Source organism: Myiozetetes cayanensis, unplaced genomic scaffold, assembly GCF_022539395.1.
Source record: "Myiozetetes cayanensis isolate MyiCay16 unplaced genomic scaffold, myiCay2020 scf516, whole genome shotgun sequence".
Classification (NCBI taxonomy): domain Eukaryota; kingdom Metazoa; phylum Chordata; class Aves; order Passeriformes; family Tyrannidae; genus Myiozetetes; species Myiozetetes cayanensis.
In genome coordinates this window covers 1-7578 of record NW_026087761.1, presented here as the reverse complement: position 1 = coordinate 7578, position 7578 = coordinate 1, and the positions used below count along the sequence as shown (strand labels likewise).

General features: G+C 37.3%; 1 long non-coding RNA gene across 1 annotated transcript; it reads left to right on the top strand.

Annotated features, from left to right (window-relative positions):
- The first annotated feature begins 1944 nt into the window (after nt 1-1944).
- On the top strand, nt 1945-6967 carry LOC126649907 (uncharacterized). Its single transcript, XR_007631196.1, has 5 exons — nt 1945-2162; nt 2480-2540; nt 3623-3728; nt 4280-4602; nt 6882-6967. It is a non-coding gene; the product is annotated as an uncharacterized LOC126649907 (long non-coding RNA).
- Nucleotides 6968-7578: the final 611 nt, after the last annotated feature.

The window sequence follows — 7578 nt, the reverse complement described above, 5'->3', positions numbered from 1 at the left end:
TTCTCTCAGAGAAGGATCTGAATCAATGTAATTATTTTTGTGGCAGCAAGAGATTCCTCTTGAATATCCTCTTTCTGTCTCTGTCTCTTTATAAGATTTTTAGTGAACAAATGTATACTGTGCCAGCGACTAGCTGAGGGCTTTTGTGGGAAGTCAGACCTAGGGACAGTATGCTTAACTGCGGGAATTTAAGATGCAGTAATGGTCAATAGAGCTCTTCTTGTCTGTGGAAATAAGCTGTGTGTCCCACTGCAAGGAATGCGGACACTATTGGTATAAGGCATTCAGCTGAGATTCAGAAGACCTAGTTCTAAACTACTGATAATTTATGTTATTCTTTGGCAGGCTGATTGTAGATTCATGGAATGGTTTGGGTTGGAAGGGACCTTAAGATCATCTAGTTCCAAGTCTACATGTTGGTAGACCTGGTTGCTCACAGCCCCGTCCAACCTGGCCTTGAACACTTCCAGAGATGAAGCATCCACAGCTTCTCTGGGCAACCTGTTCTAGTGTCTCACCACCCTCACAGTAAAGAATTTCTTCCTAAGATCTAATCTAAACGTATTCTTTTTCAGTTTAAAGCTATTACCCTTTGTCTTATCATTACACCCCATTGTAAAAAGTCCCTCTCTCCTGCTCTCTTGTACTTTAGGTACTGAAAGGCTGCTCTAACGTCTCAAGCCTTCTCACCTGCAGGCTGAACAACTCCAACTCTCTCAGCCTGTCCTCACAGGACAAGTCTTCCAGCCCTCTGATACAAGAGCCCAGATTTGAGCTACAAGCTCATCAAAGGGGTTTTACTTTAAAAATATACAAGGCTCCAAAGATCCACTTGCTGGATCTATTAAAAGGGCTTTCAGTTCTTTTAATACCTTGAGAGAAGACACTGCAGACGTTTCTCAGGCGGTCAAACAACAGACTTTTAATGGCAAACTTTAGACAATAAGGGAACTTGGCAAAAATTTGAAGGGCATCATTCAACCAAAATAGAGCATTCTACAAAGCCTTGACTTAGCACATGCAAACTCATACAACTTAGCAAAATCCAACCCATCTGGCTTTCAGTTAATCTCCTTTCTTGATACTTCAGTAAGAGAAGAAGTAGTGAAAAAAGAGAGTGAAGAAAAGAGAGAATTATAGCCACTACCCCATATCCAGCATAGATCCAGCTACTGGCAGTCCAGGAGATGGCAGGGCTGCGATCATGTGATGGCCACATGGTGTTGGTTTTATCTGCTCAGGCCCCCTGCGGCCAGCCCTGGCGGGCGGGACTTCTGGTGTGCCAGCCATTCGGGGCTGGTTTAAGGGTTCCAGGGAGTGTGGTATTGGGCAGTTGCTCCAGGGCTGCCCAAGGAGGCTCGAAGGGGCTGGGATGTGGAATGGAACACCAGTTCACCTTTGTGAAATTTGACCTTTCCCTTCCACCCCCCCCGCCACGTTTGAGTTGGTCTGAGCCAATAATAATATAATAATCCAGTGTCTCACACTCTGATCATCATCATAGGCCCCCTGTGCACTCACTCCAACTGGCCCGTGTTGTTCTTCTGCTGGGAACGCCAGTACTGGATGCAGTACCCCAGGTGGGGTTTCCTGGGAGCGGAGTAGAGGGGGAGAATCACCTCTCTCGACTTGCTGTATGCATCTCATTTATTTGTCAGATACCTCCTTTTTCTACCCTTTGTTCAACTTGTTTATTTGGATGACAAAACTGTTATATTCTCTGTTGTCTGGACAACAGCTTGTTTTTGACAACCTTGCCGTTAGCCTGTAAGCACTGCTGCAACATAAATAGCCAATCCATGGTGAGAAATAATAAGATAAAAAATCTTAATAAAAATACATGCGATAGCAAGACGCCAGTATTATCTACCCAGGTATTAATATGTGGAATTCTAAAGGATATCCTGATATAATGCCCAAGGTTTCATGCTGAGAAAATGGTAGAGCTGGTTTTTTTTTCTTAAAGTTCTATCTGTTGGTTCTGTAAGTAAACATGTGTTTCTTTTGCTGTAATGATATAATTATTTTTATCTGCTTTATTTTTAAGGAAATGAGTTTTTAGCCACATAATGATAATAGTGATACACAATGCCTGATCAGGACAAAAAGTTGAGGAGCACAGAAAAAGCAACAGACAGAAAACCTCATGGGATCTCTATGAGGTATAGTATCTGATGTTTTACTTTGAACTTCAGCACGACTCATGTGGAATTTGCACTGGCTGCCAGAGCAGAATGCTTTAATTTGAAATGCAATATAAACATGACGACTGTTACTCTGGTCACAAAGTTTATTTACACCTTTGTTGATTTAAGGCATTCTGGCTAAGTTGTAAATTCACAAAATGGGGACACTAGGCAACACCAGAAACTTTATTTTCTGCCCGTAGCATTGTTGCTTGTTGACCTTCTTTACTCTTATGGAAATACTTTTATGTAACTACTAGCACATGTATTTATGCTATTGTGTTTTTTCCTAGGGATTACTCTGACCTGAAAAGACTTCAGTCTCTCTTGAATGTTCAGTCAAGGAACGAACAGGTATTTTTCAATAACTGCTACTAAACATGTTTTAGAATTATAATAAATGGTGATTATGGTTTGTGGCATATACTTAGAACATCGTGTTCTATTATGATTAATTTTTTTTCCCCAACGTTAGACCTACTGTGTGGGACAAGTCTCATTCAGAGTGGGTAAAAGAATGAAAGTGCTCCTCTTCCCATCTTACTATGCCATATTTTTATTATTTTAATGGGAAAAAATTGCTTTGTTTTGTATCTGGAGCAGGTTTTATGCAGCTATTGTTGCATATAGTCAAGTGGTCTTAACAGATTTGTTCTCCTCAATGCCCTTCCACAATGTCACAAGAAGGTAGGCTTAGAGATGTGTGTTACAACAAAGGGGAGAGTGTTAAAGAATATAAAATAAGATAAGCATTTTAACCATAAACAGTTTGTCTTTGGAGAATAACACTTCAGCTAAAAATATTCAGGGCATAAATATCAATGCATGAAACTTACAGGACACTAAAATCTCCTTCCCCTCAACTCACTTAGTGAAGCTTGTATTTGCCATTTGAAGCAAAGAAAATCAACATGTGATGATGGGTGTGAGTCTTCAGAATGCCAGAACATTTTCTCCCTTTCTATTCTGTAAAAAGATATGACAAAATGACTTAGGGATTCATCCATGTGAGGTAGGAGTTGTGCACTTTATAACTAGTTAGAGGCCTGGAATTGCTTCTGAGCCAAAAGCTGAGACTTCTATGAATTCTGCTACCTAAAAAAAATATGTGAAGGCTGTGCAATTGTAGAATTTGGACAGGTAAGGAGCATTGATAATGAGCGTGTGTTGCATATTGAGTTTTGCTATTATCAATTTTAAAAGACACCATTCTTCACATTTTGTTTATCTCTATGCACTTGTTTTCCAGTATAGCTCTGCATCAGTTTTCTACCACCTTGGTTTTGTTTTTCAGGCGTTGTGTGTATTTTATAATGGGAAGTTATAGCTCAGAAGTTCAAGTCAGAACTTGAGAAAAGGTACTTTTGCTTGATAATATTCTCATAAAACTTAAAATGCAGTGTTTGCCTAATGACTACTATCCCTTTCCTCCTTAGCTTCCAGCTATATATTTTGGAAGTGTTCATACCAGTGTGACAAGAGATTGTCAAAAAGTGAAAAGCAATGGACAAAACCCCAGTGGTCAATGGTAAGAATCAACAGGTAAGAATCAATCAAGCTTGAAAAATTTAGGTAAAAATAAAAAAAAGTGAATATGATGACACTGTTGTTTCTCCAGGTATCTTTGTATCCTTGTATCTAAAGCTTGCTGAGGTGTTGAAGGCATTTATATTCGTACTTATGCCTGTACTTAAATACTTTGATATTAACCTAGTATTTGAGATATGAATCATATATTTTTAACTTTCTAAACCTAACTGTGAATGTTTCTGCCCTTGTAAGTTTCAAACACTTACTCCCACTCAACAGAGTAGTGTTGGGAGTTAATATACTAATTTTAAATAGTGATAATTTCTTTATTTGGAAAACTTACACCATTATAATACTCACAAAGTATGCATGAGACAGACTGTTCTTCCATACTGTTAATGTCTGGCAATCTGAAATTGTGCTATTCCATGATAACTGCTGATATGGTATTTCTTAATTTTTCTTGCTCGTGTTATGTTTTGGCAATATAAAATTACCTTGTGGTTAAGTTAATTTGCAATTCAGCATTTTCTTTTTTTTTTTTTTTTTTTTAATCTCATTAGTGTGACCTACAAGAATGAGAAAAATTTGAGCAAACATCCCAAACATAGGCTATTTCAAGATATCTTTATGGCTTTAGTCAAGAACAGACTTACCCACAGGTCAGTATATCGAACACATTCATATCCAAGAAGGAGGTCCACTCCTGCTTCCCTTAAGGGAAGAATGAAGATGCATGGATAATATTTCATGTTGTTTCAACAATGTGTATGGCATGTATGTTTCAACAATACAATTCTGTGTGGAAACCACCTGCTGCACATCTCTTCATAACCTCAGTTTTAAACAACTGCTTCTGTATGGGCTTTGGGAAGCAAATGCTCAGGTAAGTGGGACAGATTAAGGAAGGACTCAGTATATGATGAAACTTGGATGACCAAAATTCTAACAGTTGCTATGTTTCCTCGATCATTTATCCATATCTAGTATCTGTAATCTACGATTTGCTTTCCTAATTTATTTTACCAATTTTATTTAGATTTTATGAACTGCTACCTTTATTGGCAGGCCAGTGGTTTTCATAAAATTCAGATGAGTTTGTGCCATTTGTTCATATTTATTTGTACTTGTGTGTATTATAGGATTAGAAAGGGAAATCCCTTTCTTACGCTACTTTCATTTAAGTGAGGAAAAAGTGCAAGACCTTAGTGGTGGCAGATAAAGATATTTTCTGGGAAAAAAAAATGCATTTTCCAGGATTTCTTTTACTACACTGTGCTGTGTTGTATTTTTGCTTTTTAAAGCCCAAACAAAAACCTTAAATGGTATAGAAGCTTAAAGGAGGAATCCTAGAGCATTTGAAAGTATTAATGTGTAACTGCTGGAATTTACAGAAGAACCTAAAAAAACCACACAGCTTGCTTAGACCTTTATTCAAAACTAGCTGGGGAACTAGGGAACATAATCATCGTTGATTATGAAAATGCCAGTGAATTTAAATCAGATAATATAAGTGATTTATAAATCTAGTGCCTCTTTTTTGCACCAGAACTCAGTGCTTACCAGTGGGAAGTCAGTGTTTCGGCTTCATTTACCAAACATTCTAAGAATAGCTTACACTGTCAGTTCCCAAGTTCTGTTTTTACATTGTGGTACGTTTGGCTTATATTTTGGTTTTCTTTGGTGATTCTTGTTGTTAATAACAAGATATAGCAAAATGAGCCTCTTGTATTAAAAATGAAAGCACCCAGGTAAGATTAACGAAACGAGCATATATTAGTAGGTATGCAAAACCCATATGTCTTCTCTTTGGAACTACTGCCACTTCTTTGTGTCAGAGCCATAGACTGTCTCCTTGATTTGCATTACATGCTTTGGCTGGCATTGCAATGTTGTTTGGGTGCAAGAAAAAAATCACCCCTCCTTACTGGCATCGCTGTGTGTGCAGAGCTCCTGGTTGCAGGTGGTTCTGTTGATGAGAAGGCTGTGATCAGCTTAGCATAAGTAGTTTGGATAAAGTGGATAACTAAGGTTGAAAAAATCCTGCTGGCGTAAGCTGGATATACACTGGTGTATCTAGTAGTGTGTACTGTAAACGTAACCATAGTAGAAGAGGCTCTCAAATGTTACCCAGGCTCAGAGAATGACTGTGCCCCATGGCAATATCTTCAGGTCACTTTAAATAAACCTGAACTGCACATTTTGCACGCAGGTATATGGTTGCTGTTTTTTTCTCCACAGAAGTTTTGTGCTGTTCTGCAGATGCCAATTATGGAATCATAATGAAAAAGAGGATTTCTTGGGGCAGAATACTGGCAGAGGGGCTGAGATTTTGTTAGCACTTATTTGTAAAACATTTATTTTTATCAAAGTATTTTTAGTTATTGGCATCATTCCCAACTGCAAATGATAAAATAGGAAGAGAACTGACATGTCCCATAAACTTCTGTTTCTTGGAAACTTATCCAGATTCTATCCTCTCAATTAAAACAACAACAAAAACACACAGCAAAGATGTCTAATTTTAGGTTTATTTTAAATAGAAAAATGGGGTTATATACCTTCAACAGACAATGGAAACTGTGATTCTGTTACTGCTATTTTATGCAGGATTACTGCCCCTGGGTGCTTTGTGCAAATCTGCAAATTTGATGGTGTTTCCTGCCAAGCCTTGTGCTGGAGAATTGTGTGGAGGAATATAAAGAAGGAAGTTCTATGTGGAAATATAATCCTATGTCAGGAACATTTGAACTGTAACTATTTTTAATTCTATAGCACCCATATTTTTATATATGTGTGTTTTGTGCACTGAAGTTTGCTGTGTAGTTTCTCTCTTATTTTTGCCCTTTTGGGCCTTGATCCAAACACTTAAAGTGTCCTTATATCAAAGCACTAAATTTGTTCTTAGAGGTAAGCAGGTACTTTCCTGCATCAGTTCAGTGATAATAAGTGATGGCTGGCAATGCTCATATAATGAAATAAATTTATTTATAGCTGCTACTAGGTTTGAATATAAGCAGTACTAGAAGTTCTATAGTGTAGTATGTTGAACAGTTGTTGTAGCTCACTAATCTTCTAGTCAACTGATTCCTGAATCAAACTGTTTTATTTGTTTAAACACTATTTTATTGCAGTTGGTTTATGTTTTGAATATTTCTTTTACAGGAAATGGATTATTCAAGCTCTATCCATCCATTTTCTTAGAGTATTGATCTGCCTGAGATTATTAATAAGGGTTCCATGCTATCAGGTCAGTATATGTCAAAATCTTGTTTCTTGCTTGGATAAGAGAATGCATATAAGCATCGTGCATATAAGCTGTGTTGGTGCTTGTGTACAAAGACATTTGTTCTTATGAATGCATACTTATTATATGTATGTGCCTTTATTTCTGTATGTGAAGATGTGATTTGCAAATAAACAGATTCCAAGAGTGATTTTGCACCATTACTGCATAATTTGCTTATTTTCTGGCATTTCTTACGTAGCGTCCATTGTTGCTAACCCTAACAAACAAACTGTAAATCTCCATAACAGATGCATGGGTCATTCCACTGAGCCCTAGGCTCTGTACTTGACTTTATCATATAAATATGTAAGGTTCCCATAACCTAGTAAGTGAAGAAAACTGAGAGCCACAGTTTTGGAACCTTTAAAATTTCACTTCCATGTTTTTATCTACTTACCTAAAGTAATTCTTAACTCTGAAAGTGCTAAGCATTTCAAGCATCCATTGACTTTGACCACTGGAGTCAGGGTTTCTCCACAAAGAAACAAAGTTTGTTTCCAAGATAAACAAAGCCTTCTAGTAGTCTCTTTTTCTGGTATTTTCCATATTTTGACTAATTTTTAATTTTTTTCA